The sequence below is a fragment of the Zootermopsis nevadensis genome, unplaced genomic scaffold, assembly GCF_977971745.1.
Source record: "Zootermopsis nevadensis isolate Lab colony 2312 unplaced genomic scaffold, Znev_1.0 Znev_ptg000029l, whole genome shotgun sequence".
Classification (NCBI taxonomy): domain Eukaryota; kingdom Metazoa; phylum Arthropoda; class Insecta; order Blattodea; family Termopsidae; genus Zootermopsis; species Zootermopsis nevadensis.
The window spans coordinates 15,022,049-15,044,184 of record NW_028259161.1 but is presented as its reverse complement, the minus strand read 5'-3'; the positions used below and the strand labels follow the sequence as shown (position 1 = coordinate 15,044,184).

Below are 22,136 nucleotides of genomic sequence, written 5' to 3'. Positions count from 1 at the left end.
CAGTCATCTCAGATTAAATCATCATTCGTTGAAATACGTTACAGGCCTATATTAACTAAATATGCTGCTTGGTCTGAAAATTTGTATAGCATCGATTATATTGTGTGACTGACGAAAAAAGCCGTGGAATGAACGGCAGAATAAATATGATAATCCGAGAAAATCTGCATCTCAGACTTTTATCCAAATTCCACGTGGAATTCGAATGGATTCATTTTCTTACTGCCACTTATTTTAGAAATAATCCCGTATATTTAAAAAGACCCGAATGTATTCTTTTCCATTTCGCGTAAACAAATCAATCTGCTTCGGACTAACGTTATGTTCTGGTAACAGTAACATAATTTTTGTTGAAAAATGTAAAAGTAAAAATTTTGGGTTCCAGAAATGTCTCAAGGAAACTATGTTTACTATGAAAGCTTTATCACGCAGTCACCAATTAAAATTTACACTCATATACACAATGATGGGAAATACCGGTGTACTTTTGAGTTTTCGCATTTGGGGGGACTACGGATAAAATCTCGGTTGTTGTTTCACATTGTTCTTACATCTGTTACGTAACGGTACCTTAAAACAGGAAAATGCTGTTTATTCCACCATCTTTCCTCGTATTATATCGTCACCTATGTAAGTAACTCCACGAAGCATAGTCTTTCTCGAGAAGCTAATAGTCTTTCAGAAGGTCAATAAATTTCCTTCTTTTATGGAATCGGATGTTTCATTAGACATTCCGTGTTCTTGGCTCCCTGTTTTGAAGCTCATGAATCCATCATTGCATTTCCTATTTTTTAAAATTCATCTTAATATTATCCTCCTATCTACACCTAGGTACCCCAGTTGATCTCCTCTGTTCAGGTATGCAACACCTGCCATTGCTTCACTCCCATCAAATAGCCTGCAGAATTTATTGTAAACGTAGAATTTTCACAGTTCAACCAGGACTGTTTAATGTAGGACTGTCATCAAATATAATCTTATTGGAAAATTAACCGTCAATAATTACAGGAAAATCTAAAGTAGTACATTTTTATTTAATTTTTTTTAAAAAAGCAGCATATGAAATTTACAATAATTGCGTCTCTTTGATTAATTAAAGAATATAATACGGTTTAACGTAGTGATTTTAAAAATGATCACTAACCAACACATACAGGAGGAGTCTTAATTGCATATCTTGAATACAAGCACCGCGTTCTACACTCGTAGGCAAGTAGAAGTGTTCATATAAAGTACTCGGTCGAAATCGTTTCGTTAGCGAGATATTACAACATTGCATATGCCATTTACGAGGCAGCACCGCCAAGCGGATCAAGCAATCATTCAGTCTACAGACTCGTACGGGTCCACTACTGTTGATGTTTTGGTGTTGTGGTGTTCACTACCAGATATTCCCAGCGAATGGCAGTGAGGGTGTTGCATGATCAGCTGTTCCGTTCCACGTACAGCATGTTCAAACTACAGCCGCCGCTGGATTATAAGCGCAGAAAAGCGTTCTGCGAAATCTCAGCCGAGTGTCACTGATGGATGAAGCATGCATCCCACGGAATGGAATTTTGAATAATCGTAACCAACACACGTGGACTGATGAAAATCCACTCTCCTTTCAAAAAACACGATTTCAACAGCTGTTTGTTTGTTTGTTTGTTTGTTTGTTTGTCATCAGTCTTTCGACTGGTTTGATGCGGTCCTCCATTTTCGCCTATCTTGCGCCAATCTCTTCATTTCCACAAATTTTTTGCAGCCCACATCCTCAAAAATCTGCGTCACATATTCCAATCTTTGTCTCCCCCTACAATTCTTCCCTTCAACTGTTCCTTCCATTACCAAATTAACCAATCCTGGGTGCCTCAAAATGTGTCCCACCATCCTATCTCTTCTTCTGGTAAGATTCTTCCATAGACTTCTTCCTTCGCCTATCTGCAATAAATGTTTGGGCGGGAACAATTGGCGATATCCTCCTAGGTCCTTATGAGCTACAGCCTCGACTGGCGATGGCATGCGGTGTTTAGACAGCCACTACAGAGATCGATGGATGGGGCGAGATGGACCTGCTGACTTCTGCTTGTGGGGTCACCTGAAGAGCATCATTTACGCCAACGATGCAACACGCGGGACAAGCTGAGGAATGCCATTGAAGCGGCTAGGACCAAAATACGCAACATGCTCGACGTATTTCAACGGACGAGGAGTTTTTGGCACAACAGGGTTCAGCTAAGCATTGACTCTAATGATGGGCCGTTTCAACATCTTTTACAAACCGCTCGTTTCGTTTATATGAACATTTCTGTTTGCCTATAAGTGTAGAACGCGGTGCTCATATATAAAGTATACAATTACGACTCACCCTGCATATTTTAACATACATATTAGGCTCTAGATTGCATTATATTGTCAGTCTGAAATACATAATCGAGGCGCTCTGAATATCTGTTGTTCTGTCAAGAATCAGTTTTCGATAAACAATTACATTAGTATAGAAAAAGAAAACAATGTTTAAAATGTATGTTTATGTACTTGAAGTAAACTTGTGGAAAGTAGGACTATACACATGTATTAGACTGTTAATAAGAAGTTAGGAAGGACAATTAATAAATCTTATGTTGAAGAGATACTATATTTATGTTTTCTTACATTGTTTGCAGTCTAATGGTGATTAAAAAATTATCAAGAAACGATTAATTTATGGGTAGATTTTATCATTTATTCAGGCACGCCTGAAGACTATTTATCACTTATGAATAATTGTAATTTTCTAAAAAAAATATTCCGTTTCTGAACGCCGTGCTGGGTTCAAAAAGCTACTTTTGAAAATAAGCGACAGGCAGTGCACTTACAGTGAACAGACTTCTGCTATGAATGTTTTAGTGAAGACTTACGTGTCCATTGTGCAGCGGCTTCTGCTAATTCAGTTAATGTAATGGTCGGCCTCGTGTCTTGCTGCAGCTAACTGCCACAGAACACGGGAACCCAATTTATACTTTGGTCTCAGCATTAACTTAAACCTCTGAAGTATAAATCATCTGAGTTTGACAGTGACTTTTTGTAGTACTTCCTCACAAAATTCACAGGTGCCAAAAGTTTCGTGTCTCGATCAAGTATGAAGAAATATCATGTTATTATTGCAGATGAGCGGCTCATTCCATCAAGTCTCTGATATGTAGACATACTTACAAATAAGAAATAATCCATCGAAACTACTGATGCAATTAATTAAACAAAGGTATTATTGACAGATAATCTCCTCATATTGAAGGTTAATTTCTTTTTGCAAATGGTATCAGAGGAAATCGCTCTAAATAAATCATTGTGTCAGATAATATACAAATGAAAGTACTGATTAGTCAATATCACAAGGGAAGGAACAATTAGAGAAGTCTTGTTGTAATTACTTAAAATAAAAAGTACTCCATTAAGTGCAGAGGTTGACTAAATTAACTAGGGAATAAGTTAAAAAAAATAATAGAATTTTCTACTTTTAGTGTGAGCATTGCGCTAAGACACAGACCTTCAGCCAGATGCGTCATCGCTGCAAATGACGTATGTAAATCTTTGGATGTATTTACCATAAACTTTGTCGCCCTTGAGGGCACTTTCTCAATAAGAGAAATGATCTAGATAGGTTGTCTTCATAGATGATCTAGCTTGGTTATCTGTTTTTTGTATTTCTTTAACGTTTTACATTTACATCCCTAGGTGGATTATTTGTTTTTGTTTATATTCCTTCATTTATTTTTCTTTGTGTATAATATTGTTTCTATTTTGAGTTTGCCTGTATCTGGCTGTTATATTCAATACTGTACATGTATAAGTTTAGTTAATCTGTTTGTGTAATATTTTTCATTATTATTATTTCATTATTATTGTATGTATTATCAGTGCTTGCCTGTTATTGCCTTGTTGTTATTGGAAAACACTTAAATGATTGAACTGAATTGAATTGAAGCTAGAATCCAATATGAAAGACTCAAGAACATTTGTACGTGTTCGTATAAAGTTGTATCCTTTTCTTCCACTTCAAAATTAGCAAGTCACCAATTCTTAGATAAATACATTATATTATTTGCATTATAACGATTAAAAAATGTGTAACAAAATGCTAGTCCGAATTCTTAGGGTCTTGCCTCTTCTGTTTTTGAAGCGAAATTTTTGCTGCATGCAACACCTGTCGCCTACTTCAACATTCAATAATTCTGAATTACGCCCATTTGATGTATTTATGGATTTCACAGGATTGTCGGAACAAACAATTATTTTCCTGAACACCATTCGTGTTCAAGACGCATTATGTTTTCTATGCAGTAGGAACAGATTTTTTTAAAATAATATGTGGACGATCGTCATACCATTATAGTCAATTTCACTGAGGCAAACACAGAAGTCAAAAAAGTTAACACGACGCACTTGCGATAGCATACGGAGACTGGCCTGGCACTAGAGCCGGTTCGGACACAAATTGCCTACTTTTGCCGATTGTAACAATAATTATCAACGCGTTATAATGAGGATAATTGTGCCGTTTCCTGTTGGATTTCAAATTCACTTGTGCTCGGAATCATGGACATGGCTGGTATGAAACGGCATGAAGCTCAGTAATTATTTTGCAAGGAAATTCAAAGCAGTTTTTTAGATGGTCTTTCTTTACTCGCATGCAGGAAATGTTGTGTAGTATCTCACCTGATCACCTGCTGAAACAGGGAAACCATTTGGGGATTATATGAATTTTGTTGGCATGAATCCGGGCATCGTGGATACCACTATAATACTTCATTCACAATGATCAGGAAGTGAATGTAAACACGTGCCTAATAAATAACGGCACATTTCTGGCTTCCTATCGATCGTCAGATGAGGAACTTCCCACGAGCACTGTTCACAATGTACTGCGTTTTGCCCAGAGCATACACGTAAATATGGGTTTCAAATGATTATCATAATCAACAGCTATTCATATTTTAGAAACATCAATTGTCAATTGATAGGCCTATTTGTAATGAAGACGCACTGTATTTTATTTGAGATAGGAACTTGATTTTTAAATAATAATAATAATTAAGCAAGTTTTGATTGGCAGCTTGGATGGAAATCATCCGCTGTTCCGGGATTCTGAGCCTTTTGGATAATATTTATGATTGTGTGTTCACTACTTCAGATTTCCCCGTCATTCTTGACGGGTAATTTATATATTTTTAATATTATTTAGATGTGCTTTGTGCTTCTAAGGATTAATAGTACTGGCGCATCGTCCAGCGACACACAGCTTGTCTCTGACGCATTACAACGCAACCTGACAGCGTTCTTCTTTATCCTGAAATTATAAAATGGTTGAAAGTAAAGCAGTCTGAATATTAGCACATCATACAAACCACTCGAATATCTCTGACCATTACAATATCATATCCAAGCAGGGAAAATTCCAACAGCGACGGGGGCAGAGGAATTTTCCTCTAGCCTCTGCGTCCAGACCGGCTCTGGGGCACACCTGGCCTCCTCTACAATGGGTACCGGAGTCCTTTCCCGGGGGTAAAGCCTTGCCTGGGCGTGACGCTAACTATTCACCCGCATCTAGTGCCGAGGTTACGAATGAGTAGGAGCTATACCGCCTCTCCCCCCAAGCGTCTATATGGTGAATAGTGGAACAGCTTTTTTATTGTTCAAAAACTGTAGTGTCCAGGGACCAACATCCGTCCGTCCAGTCGATTCTAGAACCACTGGACGGATTTGGATGAAATTTGACGTGGAGGTTGTGCTGCTCTGCACGACTTCAAAAATATACTTTTGAATAACCTGCGAGCGGTGATAACAAAACGACGGACGAAGAAAGTAGTGAGGTAGACATTGGGGTGCTGCGATCTGACTACCAAAGTGAGAATATCGAACAACGCAGAGCTTGTTTTTAAATAACTGGTTAACAAAGTAAAAATGTTTGATTCCTGAGTATGTTTTTTGGCCATTTCCGTACCAACATGCTTCAAATATTGAACATTACCAACTACGAATGATGGGTTTGAAAACAAACTTTGTTAATAAACAATAGTGATGGCAGTGTGACCAATGCAACAGCATTGTTACAAACAATGCATAGATTTGGAGGCACTTGCTTTACCACTGCACCTCGCATATCGCAACAAAGTACCAGAATTATAGTCAATAGTATGTTTTATAATTAACTTACCATTATTCCAGTAAATCATATTAATCAACGTCTGTTGTTCTAAAACATCATTAATACATAATGTCTTCCTGCCGTCAACTTAAAGTAATTCAATGTAAAAAGCCACATGATTTGGCACCACTGTACATAATGAATGCAACATGACTAGAAAACAGTTATATCAGAGATACAACAAAGTATCAGATTGTCAAACTCAAGTTAATCTGTTTTATCATTATCTTCTTATATAAGAATATTCTTACATTCTTTAACATTTGTATGAAAGGAACAACAAATCTAAAACCTGTGACAGATGGCCAAGCACTTTGTTTTCACAACTTGGGGTATCTCCCCTCTCTGACCCTCATCCTTCTCCTGTAAGGAAATGCCATTAGTTCTATGGTAAGCTGAGCTGCAAGACTGTACTCACACTGGATCATATGATAGGTTTACTCTGCACTGCAAAATTACTGTGCTCACTACTGGTTTCTGTACAAATCACTCACTTGTGGTCATTTTGACAACAGTGTAAGTGAAAAGTAATGGCCAGCAGAACAGCTGTATGGATTAACAGAAACGGAGGCGATTTTTCTCAAGAGCAGGGGTGGAAGTGGAATATGTACTATAGTTCACAAATTTTTTGAGGTTTCAGATCTGTTGGTCATGCTGTACATACATACTTTCCAAAATTGCCATGAAACATAAAGCTGATACATTAAAACAAACATAACCAGTGCTCATATTATGACAATAAATGTTCCATTGGCACTTCAATATGTATTATGTACTGTACAATCCTTATTGAAACATACATTTTTAAGGCACTCCATTACAAGTTTCATCACATTAAACAGAACATAAATGCAAATATAACAATTTCATTATTCAGAAACTCCAGTCTTATTTTGAATTAACTTTATATATTAAAAACAACCTAGGAACAAAATAACACATACTACAAAGTATAAAATTAATACCTGTTCCAGCAGGCTCACCTCAGTAAAAAGAGCTACTTCACTTACCAAATAAACATACTCAACTTTTTCAGCACTACCATTTCCTTATACACAAATTTATTTTACAGCATTCTTATACTGTGGGAGCAATATAAACCTACATACAAAGATGGGACTGCTGAAAATAACTGTGCACACAAGTCTTACAAACTTATATATATAACCCTCAATTAGTGGAGTATAAAAATGACTGAAGTACCATAAATATCACTTAGTCCTTTAATATTTATCATGACTTTGGTTTCAGTCCAATTACTTATGTTATCCTTTTAAAGTGTCATTTAATACACATCACTCATACATCTCCCTGTGAATAAGATAATCATGCTAATACTTTTGAATTGTTATCAGTAATACATGAATGTATTCCCCGTAATATATTAGACAAATTAAATATTTTATTAGAGAAATATGAATCTGAGTTACACAATCTCTGCTTCTCTTTGTCATAACTAATTTAACTCCTAAATCTCCAAGCATAAAATGTAAACTTACGTAATGCCCAAAAATCATTCACACATAATACCTTCTCACACAGGAGAAATGTTCATGGTAAAAATAATTTAATTTACAGCCTTCTAATATATGGCAATGATAGATTTTAAAGTAATATGCCTGGTACCCTGACACTTGTGCTACCTTTCACTTCTGGTGGTAAATATCAGTGTCTGCAATATTTAAATTTGTTCACTTCTCATATGTAAAGGCTTTTTTCTCTTTGAGTGAACATTATTAGAAAGTATCTGGATGCTAGAGAGCAAGACGTCGTGTCACTCAATGTATTACGCACGGTAAAACATGATGTTGTATTTGATACGAATAAGCTAGACAGTCTATATCTTCCAGAAATGGGTTTCAAATTTTTAACAACTTTCTCTATTGTTAGGTGAATTAGAAACTCAATAACTACCCTTGCACTCATCTGGAAATTTTTCCTTGATTCGATTCGAGACATCTACTATTCTACTGTGTTTTGTTCCATTTATCTAGGTACACCAACTGACTCCACGGAAAAGAGTCCTTCCTGAGAAGCCGATAGTTCGCTCAGACAGTCAAGAAAATCCGCCTTTTACGGAACCCAGAGGTTTATTCATTAGACACTACACCAGCTTCCTGGTGGCACAGTCGGTTTAACCACTAGGCAAACTAGGCGGTTGCCTAGGGCTGCAAAATTGTGTGTGGGGGAGGGAGGTTAAACAACGGAATGAACAGAAAATAAATATAAATAACATAAAACTGAATATAATAAACGCCTAAAATAGAAAGAGGAATCAGAAGAAAAAATAAATGTGTTCGTAATATGTCGCCAACAACCTACTTAGTTTTGTATGCAATGGTTTATGTGTAAGTCGACGCATTTTTCTTCATACAAAGGCACACTATTAATTAATGTACAAAGTTTGCTTATGGCGCCAAATAGCCTTGCGCCGGCCCTGGTTGGTGGACTTCAAGTATAGCGGTCGCAGTAGTTTTTGGCCGGTGGAATACTCAAGGAGTGAGTCATTTGAACGATAGCATAATGCAGAGGTTCCCAAACTTTTATACCTTGCGCCTCCCTTAAAACATAAATGTCACGCCCCCTTCCAGAACAAGTGCAAGCAAACAGATTTGACATAAAATTTAGCTATGATTATACATTTTTTTTATAATTTAGTACATATTATTCGATGCATTTAATTTAAAAAAACTGTAATAAAATATACGCTTCATACACTGACTGACCTTGCCACCTCAAGTTCACAGAGTAGGTCCGTCAGCCACCTCCGCCGGCCAAAAACTACTGCGCCAGCTATAATACAAAAAACAAATCCTGGCAGTTATGATTTTAAAAGTGTGTAAAGAGAAATTAATGTTTATAAACTTTGGAACAACAATGCAACGCTTGTAACAGTAGTTTAGGCTTAAGAGAATGTTAAATGTAAGTCATCTTCAAGAGAAAGAGAAACGATTCTTGAAACTTAAATGTGAGAAATTAAAATCTTAAATAAGAGGCCTATTTAATCAAAAGAAATGCAGATCGATGTCAGCTATTCAGTAAACAAATTCAGTATTGGGTTCTCTGCGGTGTTTAATTTCGAAGTACTTTAGTTTCTTATTGAAACAGAAGATTCTCTGGAGATCATTTATATATAATTTTTGTTATAATGAATCCTCTTCACCTTCACATAATCGCAGCTATTCACGGCCGGTCACGAAACTAACATTCTGGAAGGGGATCACAGTTTTTATCAGCCCTTTGGGACAAGTTCTGGGATAAACGTCCAAACTGACATCATTCATAATTCATGGCGACGAGACCTAGCATCGAGGTGTAGTGGTTAGCAAATCTGTTTCACATCCTAGAGGTACCCGTTAGAATAACGGTCCACCAGAGAAATTCCCGGGTAGTAGGGAACCAACGCTCATAATTATCCTATTAAGTTCTGATTCGACGCAAAATAACGCAAATAATTGACACACTAAGTGAATTTTCAGAATACTTATAAAGATCTTTAACTTCAGAGTAATGGTGTACAGAAAGAACTGTGCTCACCAAAATGTAACCTAGAATATTCGGGAGTTGTATATTACGTGCTTTTCCATACACAGAACAAACAAGACCTTACTTCTGGCAGCCACTGTCTTAATATTGCAGTGGAAAGCTCTCTCCAGGCGCTGCAATCTCGTGGGGAACCGCCCAAGGTCTCTCTGTTGCTGCTTGCGTGACCACTTCACATGAAGCGAAGGCACGCGAATTGACATCCGAGAGAAAAACGAATTACTTTTCTCGTAATTAAAAGGCCATTTTTATTAGCTAACAAACTGTTACATTGGTTGTGGAATGTTACAAAGCGATGTGTACGTTTCACCAATATCTCCAGTTGTGGAACTACTTCCGGATTCCTGTCACAGAAACCTTACGTCTTCGTAAAACAGTTATTTGAAAGAAATCGATATCTGCACCTTCAGTTTAACACGTGTTTGCCTCATGATTGTTTCCCTCTGAACGCTTAATCCTTTAAAATAAATTACTTCGCTGGGTTATAGTTGGGATCGAGCGATAAAGCTCTAGGAAGGGACGATACGAATTCCGTCCAGCTTATTGGCCGTGCTGACAGTTTTCCTTCGTATGTGGTTCTTTGAAATAGACCACGATTGCCTCCGTCCAAATAACTTCTCCTCAAATATCTAATATCCATGCCCCGAGGGCATTAAATAATTAACACAGTACCTTCACAGATATAATTAAGGTTATAAAATTTGTCACATTTTGTAGTTTAAGAACGGAAATAATTGGCAGGTCTCGTTTCCTTCTGCATGCAAGAACTTGGATATATTGAGTCGATAATGGTCTTCTGCCATGTTTGGTGGGTCTTCAGGTTGCGGATAAAGGAACAGCCTCCGGTTATGGAGGTTAGCTGCGAATATATTGAATAAGCAGTCGCGGACTGCTGATGAAGGGTGGTCCTTCAGTTCGGCAGTTGGGCGTGAGGCTAACAACCTTTCACCATAAAAAACAGTATTGTTACGCAAAAATTACCAAAGCCTCGGACCTGGACGGACTTTTAGAAATAACAGGGTGGAGGGCATTGGTGAGTTCGGTGATGAAACTTCGTGTTCTGTAAGTCATCTTGTTAGTTAGTTAGTTAATGGTCTTCTGGGTTGTGATGCCGCGTAGTCTGTTAGGTGGTTATTTACGATTCAGAGGAACGTATCTCGATCGACTTCAGTGTGAAGGCTTCACTTCATTCTGAAAACGGAGTCTACATGGTAATTCGGATTGTTTTTAGTCACCTAACAGACCACACGGTCTGACGCATAAAAAGATTACTTTGACCATCGCGAGAAAATCAAGTCTTTTATCTACTGTGTTTCTTACTAGCAGTTCAAGTCATGTCAACTACTGACATTTCTGTATAATGCGAGAACTTTGTATGACTGGACACATCCTATATAATTATAAAGTGATTATTAAGGTGGTAGATAAAGCTGAACAGCAAACAAAACATCTGGACGCGAAGTTAAAGTTGGCAAGGCAAAAGGTATCCAGAATTCAGTGCGTAATTAAGTATGAAAACTCTGGTCGGAGATTTACCACCAAGCTGAGGCTTATTGCCCGCTCTCTCAAGGCCAAGTATCACACATTGAACAAGAATACGCTGCAGACCATCAAGCAGCACTCTCTGGACAAAATACGGGCACTAACCGCGGACAGGAAGAAGTTAGTGAAACGTTATAGGGCGGTCAAGGAGAACACCATCTTTCAAGGGCACTCTTAAGAAGACTGAGCAAACTTTGTTGCTAAAACGACATACAGACAAACCCATACATGAGACCTTCTTTGTGAAAGCCAAAAAATAGGCTTGTCGAAAGATCTGACGTTCGCCTTTCTAAGGTCGGCTAGACTGAAGTCTGAAACCGAGGGTTTCATCTTAGTGTGCCAAGATGGTGTTGCAAACACACTTGTGTACCGCCGAATGGTGATGGGTGTGGGGGTAGCGGATATTCTCTGCAGGGCATGCCGAATGCAACCAGAGGCGCTGATGCAGCTTCTGTCGACACGCCTACATTCATCGACATAACGCTGCTTTACGTATACTCTGTTACCACCTGAGGCACTTTTACGGCATAGATAAGACCCCCGTTTTGCCGTACGCTCCTGGGGACATTGAGTTCGTCGTTGAGAAGGACAAATGTAAAATTTATTGGAACTATTCGTTCCCCACTACCAGGCAGTTAACAGCTACCAAGCCTGACATCGTTCTCATCGATGCCTCTGGATGCACTATGTATGTCATCGAGTTTTCGGCCCCGGCTGAAACTAACATAGTTGTGAAGGAGGCTGAAAAACAGACCAAGTATCAAGACCTTGTGTCTGAGCAAAGACAGCTGTATCCAGGATTCACTGTCAAATTAGTCGTCCTCATAATCGGAGTTCTTGGAGGAGTCAAGTCGTCACTGCTGGCTAACATCAAGCTCATTCCGGCATGCCAGCGCAACGCTGAAGCAGTACTGTCAGCCTCATTCAAGAGACGCTCCGACTACTGCGTGCACACGATCCCAACTCACTGTAGCCGCCCATCTCGAGCTCCGAGCCATGGCTACAATTTCACCTGGTCTACAAGCAGTCGAGATATGACGGCCAAAAGGCCGAAGCTTTTGGCTGTTTGTGGACCAGACAAACAATCGATTCACAGTCACTCAAAAAATATTTGGCCAACATCCCAACCGAACACGACATTAGGGAAATTCGAAAAACCGCCATTCTGGAAACATCAAACATCTTATAAAAGACGTTGAAGTAAAATAAAATAATGCCTCACATGAAATCTGTATAATTCATGTATCACATATCAAAGAACAAATTTTATTTCAGAAATAGCTGCTGGATTTTCTACCTCACGGGCAAGGGTTGTCTTAGGTACATAGAAGTAAATACCCTGAAAAATGGTGAATAAATTAAATAATAATAACAGCAACAACAACAGCTTCCACGATATCAAAAAGAAATTAGTAACATCAGTCTATGAGTATGAAGTGAGACATGACATGATTGGATTCAACATAAAGTTTGTGAAACATTAAGAGCTGAAGACAGAATGAAACGTAGATTCAAAACCAATGAAGCATGCACAGTCTACGCCAAACTGCAGCGTATTAGTTCTGCCGTCGGTTTATCTTGGGAATCAAGTAAATAAAACACACCTGGTTATGCCATTATATCTACTGTGTGGATACAGATGCAATGCACTCTTTGCACTGACCTCTCGCGTGTTATCTTCTGTGTTTTGATTGGCTTAGATAATTTCACATAATTTTTATGAAAACCTGACATAATAGGTTACGCGTTTAACGTCGTAAAATGAATCCCACCTTTGAGGGTAAGGAACCACATATGAACTGTTCTATAAAGATAGCTAAAACAACTCCATGGAACAGAGTTATTCTCCAGAAACTGATAAGTCATTTAAATGGTCAAGAAATTTACCACCATTAATGAACACGAAGGCGTTTTCAAGAGCCCGCCATCAGACCCCATCCTGAACAAGATTAAACCAACCCAAATCCTCATATCCTACATTTAACATCCACTTTAATATAATTAGTAAAATCTTCCCGGGCTCTTAACCATGTCAGTTTGTTAAAACTCAAGATTTTAGGGACCAACTCAGGCAGATAGACCAGGAAGATTTTGTTAATGCTAGTCGCCGTTTAGATATTACACTAAAAACAACATCAATAGTACTCATAATAATAACAAGAATAAGGAACAATCTGTAGAGACGTTTAGAATGAGCCTGGCAAACAAACTAGACATATTATGACACAGAACAAAAAAGTGTGCCATTCCACCCGGATTGAATTGGTAGACCTGCGCAAATGAGGTGAAGTAAAGTAAAAGAATTTCATCACAGCAACAAACTAACTCGGTGCACGTGAAATATTATACCCAATCCGTCCTTCCGTTCTTGGCGCAACAGGAGCAAAGCTAAACAATCATCGTGGTTCAAGGGACTCGTTTTCACGGAGACCCTTGTTCAAATCTCGCCCCGAAAGACAGCTGTACTGACTGAGGTACGTATTTCATGGAATTCATGTCCCTCCAGACAACTGCCGGTGTAGTACTTTAAAATAAGTTTCTTTTACTTCATTCCACAGCTTTTCTAAACCTTCATCCACCAGTTATTCTTCCATTCCGTGTTACAAATGTAGACAGTTCATAAAGCGCCGTTAAGTAAACAGTCATTCAACAAAATCACAGGAACGTGAATTTAATAGATGAAAATCGCTGTAGAAAACACCTACATTTGAAGCAGCACATATTTTAAACAGGACGTAAAATTTTAAATGTTCCAAGCATGCTTGTATGAAGGTTAGGAATTGCAAATGGGCGAATTGAATGTCTTCAATTAATGTAAAGAACGCCTCTATTTATTCACTATTAATAAAGTTTCATGTTATAATAGTCATATTATCACGTCTCGAAAACGTACTTCAACTATCCAAAGATTACAAGTCAGACACAACTGCCGGCGATACGTGGAATTAGCTAACATTAATATACTGGATACTGGAACGACCCGTTCTTCAAGTGCCTGAGCACTGCGGGCCCCAACGTTTCGTTGACTTTGATCTATAGACATTTGGTAGGACTCCTTGGACGAGGGATCGGCCCGTCGTAAAGCCTCTACCTGTACACAGGACAGCACAATACACATAAAAACGCGGACAAACATCCGTGGCTTGAGTGGGATTCGAACTCACGGTCCCAGTGACCAAGCGGCACAAGGCCCTCGCCTCAGACCGCGCGGCCACTGAGACCCGTAACATTAATATGTATAAATCAAAACGAAATTCGACTTAAGTTAAGGCCTACACGATAAAAATAGAATAACATTGCCAGAATGACTATGAGACTAATTAGAAGACTTTCAAACACTACTTCTACGTTACACTGACAATGAGTTGAATCACAACTAAACCTCTGATATTCAGACAAATATATCCATTATTTATGTCAGGTAGTTAGTAGCCTTCGTCTTCAGGGTTGAAGTAAATTGCCCATTGATCTCTCCAAGAGACTTACTGAAAACGTAATATTAAATATTTTACTTACATAAGACTAAACTGATGTAATTCAATATTTTCTAAAATGTCTTTTTCTCGAATTTTGTGGCCATATGCACTAGTCCGCATTTTACAGTAAATTTCCGGATGGTTGTGGTTGAAGTCAGTAGTTTACAATCGGAAATTTAGTAACTGGTAATTGAAAATATATTTTCAACGACAGTTGTTACAAACATTGTCAGTAAATTAGAATATTAAATTCAATCACTTATTAACACTACACACAAATGTCAAATATTCTGGAGGTAACATTTTTAAAGCCTCCATTTTCCAGTTGCTGAGAAGAATTACAATAATAAATAAACCCTTATGAATACTATCTTCTTCACGAACAAGGCAACGTAATGAATGTATCGGTTTCAAATGCACATTCTAAGCTTTTAGCTTCATATTTATTGTCCACCCTGTTGCTGTAAATGAGCAATTCTTCCTTTGGTCATTTATCTTTATAACATTTAAAAAAAATGAAATGGCAAAACTACTGTAGAATCAAATTAGACTACAAACCAGCACATGGGTGAAATGGACGCTTTGCCCACTGAGAGAAGTTTTGTAGCCTACATCCACACACTGTTCATCTTAAAATTAATAACAATTTATTCTAAACCGTTCTGAACATTTTCTCTTCATCGGTGTCAGAAATGAAATTGTACAAGTTCATTGCTACATCCAGTCGCCGGCTTAGAGCAGCATCGGATTCTGCTGTGCATTTGTTTGCCATTTAATAAATTTATATTTCAGATTTTATGAATGAAGACAAAATGGTCGAAGACAAAATTTCAAATCAATCATAGGTTTTTTAAAAAGTAGATTCTTTTCTAAGGGCTACGAAAACAAGCGTTAAGACTTGAGATTAAGTGAAGAATAAAGCCATTGCAAGGACACAGCTCCGACTTTAGGGATGGTCTTCTCATGACCCTGGACTAAAGAGGGTGACAAACCCACTTCGATATTTCGCAAAAAAGTCATGTTAACACATAATTGTTAAAGTACGCCACTGCCAGATGTTAGGAACACACACAGCAGTGAAGAACATAAAATTAAGAAACACACATATAACATCGCGTTATTCATATTTTGCTTTGTGAGCCCCAGTAAGCTTAATACAATTTAAAGCAATGCAATTATTATTTGTATCACCGTCGGCATCATCAGCATGCAAAGGCTTCAACGAGTTGTCACTTAACATATAAATTAACTACATAAACATCTTGGATTAACAACCTGCAACTCTGTATTTTTCCCACAGAATGTATTTGTGGGTTCCGTATGATTCTAAGAATAAACAGCGATTATTTCGTTAGACATTATAAACCAACTGACCTCTTCAATGAAGACTTTTTTCTTTGCTGTAGAACTGAATTTTTAAACGTTATTTAGAACAGCTTCGACTTCGGAGGGTTAAACTGATCTGAATGGTTGCTATGATGAGTTTAATTTTTATACGCTGTGCTGCTTATTTCAGACTATGTTTCAGTGACAGAACTAAAGAAAACTGGCACACACTAATAGTTCTCTTTGTGGTCAGTTACCAGGTCATCAAATTTTTAGCAGTGATTAGAACTGAAAGTGGGTTATGGGATATTTTCTGTATTTGGAGATATCAATGTTTCGGAGGAACATACTGCCACTTTCTTCAAGGCTTCTATTTATAAACAAGGTTACAATCCAGAAGACCAATATCGACAACAAAATTTATTTCCTTATCCTTTCTAATTCATACTGTACGAGTCGTGTAGTCTGAGCGCCTGACAGTGCCTTAAATAAACCATGAATAAGTAAACAGATAGGCCTAATAATGAGTTATCATTAACAAATATAAATTAATAGCTCAAATAATCTGCAACTCGTTTCGTTAAAGTTGTACTTTATTTTCCAGGTTAGTGGTCTACATTTTAGCTGCGAGACTTACAGAGACACGATTTTAAGCGAGAGAAAGGAGTGATTTTCACTGAAAAACGCGTCTATCTGAGTCTTGACATAACTAACTAACTAGATGGCTTACGGAACCCTCCACCGGACCCTGTCCTGGGCCAACAAAATCCAGTCTCCTTCAACTCCTATCTCCCATAGATCCCGCCTGAGATTATCCTCCCATCTACGTCTAGGTCTCCCCAGCGGCTCTTCCCCCCAGGCTTCCCAACCAATACCCGGTGCACACCTCTCAAAATAAAATTCAAGAAAGAAAACTGTGGTGGTCAGTTTAATTAAATGTGACAGTTCAGAGGTAGGGCGGATTTTTTAGATAGATAATTTGTGTCTCACTGGAGAATAAAATGATGTTTATAAGGGATTTATATTTTCAAAAAACACGACGATCGAGTGGACATTAATAACAAACGTTGCGTTAGAACGGGCTTCTTTTTCGGGAAGTCCATTTCTCATCTCAAGCTGAGCGCAGTATTCATTTGCACTAGGCTGCATTTATCAGTTTATCATTCACAATCAAACTTTAATTTATCATTTTAAGACATCGTAAACTACGAGTTACTAACAGTTTTATATTTGGTCGATTCTGCAATTCACACTTCAGCCTAAATATACTCCACACTCCTCAGAGAACAGCTCTTCCTGTTGTGAAACAAAAGTGAACATTATTTTCGACAGATTTTAATCGAGCTTCAAACAAATTAACAGTACATACCACAATCTAGATTACATTTGTAAAACTGTACTTGAAACTGAAACTCGTCTAAATAATACTTGAAAATTAAGTGCGTACCGCAAAGAAAACATCACAATTCATCATTACAAAAATCAGCTGGTTAACTCTGTTTGGGGAAATTATCTCTGTTTACAATGAGAGTACAAAATGAAGAATTGTTGATTGTTGATACAGTTGGCACACACAGCATTGGGCTTTAAATGGTTACATAAAAGATGTCATAACAGTTGCGTATAAACCATTACATTACTCACCCTAATTCTCGGTGCACGAACACTTCTATTCAATTCCAGTTAACTAACTAACCTCTTGCGAGTCGGTTATCAGTGCAAAAAGTGGTGTAAGGGGTGATCAGTAGCTGAAGCTGTCTGTGGTGTGCACGCTCAGACCGCGGCCTGACTCACCTCACTGTAATGGCCACGGCTAGAAACGCCAATATGTGTCCTGGTGGTACCGCGTGCTACTTGAATGACGGGCAATTACGATGCATGGCGGCGCCGAGCCTGGCACTTCGGCTTTTGAGTGTTGTTTACATCTTACGACGAAGACCCGGAAAGGAAAGCCCGAGCAGTTTGGCGGAGTGCCAACTTGTACTGGGGAAGTTTCCGAGGTAGCTGCATTAGTATCCCCCCTCCCCGTAAATGAGGAATTATGCAGTAAAGTAGGCCACGACCACTTTATTTTCAATCTTCCTCAGATGTCTCTTTTAGTTGATTCTCTCAAATCGTCACTGAAAATTTTTTGCGGTTGATACGACGTGGATGATTTATGAACTTAATAATCATACTCATAAGTGAGCTTTATTTATATCACAGAGAATTCCAATCCTATCATGGTGTGGCTGCTTTTTGATGTTTTTGTTTTGAGGGTTACTGATAGAGTGATTTGTAATCCATTCGATAAACAGGTTATGTTTCTCAAAAGCACAAAATAAAAATTTAAAAATGGAACTTGATTTAATGACAGCGCATCACCAAATAAATCATAAAACAAAATTAAAAGTAATCTAAATGCAATAGTTACCTTGATAGTCTTATTATTACAATGTCCGGAAACGGTGTAGCTGTCAGTAGGCCTATAGTGACTTAGCTACTGGCTGGAACGACCGGGGCATAAATTTGTCCCACAATAAGTCATCTTCACGCCAAGACTTTCGTGGCTGGTTACTTCATCGCCTGGGTAATGTATAGTACGCGACTGTAATCTTGAGACTTGCAAGGAATGCAGGAAGCACGAAGCGTTAAAGGCTGACGCCATCTTCCCTCTTTCCTCCTTCACCACACTTCCTCACCCCACAAGTCTCAAGATTACAGTCTTACACTGTAGCAGCAAGCATCCCTGAAACGTCGGTAATCCTCTACCAGACTAAACGGCGCAGTGGTCCAGAAGACAGTTATCTTCAGGCTAAGAATTTCGTGGTCAGTCTATAATGCTGGTTTCCTCATACCTCTGATGATGGAGGCAGCAGGAGCTAGCACCTCTGAAACGTCGGTAAATTTATACCAGATTACACGATGCAGCAACTCAGAATTCATTCATCTTCATGCCGAGATTTTCGTGGTCAATCCACTGGTTTAATTTTCCCTGATGAATAAGGCAGCAAGTACTTCTGAAACGACAGTAATCCTCTGCCTGAGCACATGGCGCAACATCCCAGAATACAGTTATCTTCACACTAAGACTTATGTGGTCAATCTATAATGCTGGTTGCCTCAAACTCCTGATGATAGAGGCAGCTACAACCTCTGAAACGTCAGTAACTTCTAACAGACTACACAGCACAAGATTTCAGAAGTTATAATCCTTCCAGACTATTTGCAGTCAATCAAAAATGCTGGTTTCCTCATCACCCAGATGAATGTTGCAGCAAACATCTGAAATATCAGTAAATTTCTACCAGACTGAATGCAGCAACAGTAGACAGTCATCTTCACCACAAGACTTGCAGTCTATCTATAAAGCTGGTTTTCCCATTGCCCTGAGGATGGAGGCAGGAAGCATCTCTGAAGCATTGGTAAACCTCTGCCAGATTATGTGGCACTACAACCCACAATTGCCACCATGAGAACCTGAAATTCAGCATAGAGTTTAGGTTCTCACAGCACTCAGAGGTCCATCTTCAGGTTGGTGAAGGTGGAGGTAGCAAGTACTTCTGAAACTACATGGTGTCACATCCCAGAGAACAGTCATCTTCATGCCCATTACTGCAAGCATCTGAAGTCTCACTGGTGTCTAATTTTCTGGCTGCTTCCATTTGTCATAATTTTGTTCAAATATCAAACCCAAGCAATATTGTACAGTTCATATTTAAACAGTATTACCTCTAGGTGAACTACCAACAGTCTGAAACTTTTTGATTATCATTGTACGTATTGGACGCTAGAAATACAAAATCTTATGTGAATAACAAGATCTGACCTGTATAGAATAATCCCACCTGTCTTACTGGGTAATAACTGCTTAGTAAATTTACAATCTCTTACCAAACTTAATGCTCAGCCATTTTACTAATATTACAAATAATGTATATTTTATTGCTGGTGTGTTGGCACCTTACTTAAAATACTGATCCGAGCAAAGGTAGTCCAGCCAGGATCAATTACTGAAGATGATGAAATTTATAACTATTTCAATTGGAGGATTTGGGAACTATTTCCTTTAATACTAAGAGCACCTGACACAGCCTTACCTTGGATAAATAATATAGGAATCTGATTCTTGCCACCATATTTAATTCTGTTAATTGTTAGAATTATAATATAATGAATGTGCTGGAAAACATGAGCAGTTAATCTCACCTTACCAAAATGTATTGCTCATGTGAAGGCTACTGTAGATTTAGCCATCTTTTCACAGAACATCATCTATCATCTATGCATTCTTTGCTTGAACAAATTATGGTCTGGGCTTGTCTGTCCAGCAGATTGGATTTGAAAGCTACTGGATGGATTTGGATGAAATTTGGTTGTGGAGGTTGTGCTATTCTGCACAACTTTAAAAATGAATTTTGAATATCCTATGAGCAGTAATAAAATGACAGATGAGGAAAGTCATGAGAGACACTGAGATGCTGTAATCTGTTGGTCAAAGTGGGAACTATCAAACAAGGTATCTTTAATACCCTTAAATGCACATTGTAAAGAATGAGGATATTATGGGTATTCTGATAAGGAATACATTTTCCAAGCTTATTTTATTTCAACAACAATTAGTATAAATCTTATAAATGTAAAACCAGATAGGACTCCATTGTTTGTGTGAGCCGTTGCTATTACAGCATTAATATTTCATTACCAGTTCTGGATGAAGCAAATACCACGTTTTATTGGTACCTATTTTCTAAAAGTAATGATATGTGGAGGCACCATTTTTACAGGAGCAGTCACAACATTTGTTCCCAAGTGTGCATTGTTTTTGGTGAAAGATGGCCATTTTGAAATTTGCTCCTCACTGAATTGGTTCAGGCTCCCATTTGGGGCATAAGGAAGAAAAGATGCAGGAATCTTCAGTCTGTGCTGATGAGAAGTCCTACACCATGGGAATGCTCATGTTTATCTATAGCCTCTGACTATGTTATGTGGGCATAGACAGGTGTATTTTTTGAATCTCTGCAGAAAATGTGAAGATGAGACAGGAGTGTAATAAATCTATTGGACCTTGTCTGTGTCTCAGCCAATTAGAAACAGCCTTCTTCAGTGCTCTCCTTCCTCCTCCTCCTCACCTCCTCTCATGTGCTGAAAAGAGTTCTTTCCTATTATCCCAGACATGACAAATATTCCTGAACCTCCTCCTAATCACCTAATTCCAAACTTTGTTCACTTCAACCCTGAAGATGGAAGCAAAATGTTCTTCCAAAATATCAGTATGCAGCCAAAAGCTACATGATATAACAATGCAGATAACCATAATATTTTCTCACAAAACACTGAAAACCTGAAATTCTATCAACTTGGTAAACTCCTGGTGACTACAGCAATATGGCAATGATGTGGTAGGAGTTAGCAAACGAAATGAAAAACACATGAGATGATTTCAGAAATGATGTGGATGATGTGTGAGAAATGTAGATGGTAAGATGATAGGAAGATCTGACCCCCCACCCCCCAATGCAAACTCCCAACCTCATTTTTGTGTATTTGCTGGAATGAAAGTGCAGTCACTAAACATCACGTTTGAGAAGAAGACACCTGTGGGCCGATGTACTTAACTCAGTATTTGTTGTGTTATGTTTAGTGACATAACGTTTGTTCCCACAAGATACTTTAGAAAGGAAACATTTTGTAATACACTTGCCTTATTGTGATTGATTCCTGATAAAAAATATATAAAACATTTTGGTGCATAGTATTCTGAGCTTGCCAGTCACAGTGGTCATGCGGTCTGAGGCGTGGGCCTTGTGTGCTTGGACATTGGGACCGTAGGTTCAAAATCTACTCAAGGCATGAATGTATTTCCATGTGTTTCTGTGCTGTGATGTCCTGTGTACAGGTAGAGGCCTTGCGATGGGCTGATCACTCATCCAAGGAGTCCTACCAAATGTCTAAATAGATCAAGAAACCTCTAAATGGTGGCCCCTATTGTCTACATAGGAGTAGAGAGAGAGAGAGAGAGAGAGAGAGATTTTGGGCTTGGGTGGGTGGTAGGTGGGCTGAATGAGGTAAGGTTGGGTTGATTAAGAACGTGTGTGAATAAT

At 38.3% G+C, this 22,136-nt stretch overlaps 1 protein-coding gene across 2 annotated transcripts in view; it reads right to left on the bottom strand.

The window, feature by feature from the left end:
* LOC110838752 (uncharacterized) overlaps nt 1–18,094 on the bottom strand; it is a 35,101-nt gene extending 17,007 nt beyond the window's left edge. Inside the window, exon 1 of one of the 2 annotated variants that reach the window (XM_087358144.1) lies at nt 17,698–18,094. The gene's annotated coding sequence lies outside the window, so the exon portion shown is untranslated. The remainder of the gene's footprint in view (nt 1–17,697) is intronic. The other variant, XM_087358146.1, reaches the window with a different exon arrangement.
* Between the last annotated feature and the right edge of the window lie 4,042 nt (nt 18,095–22,136).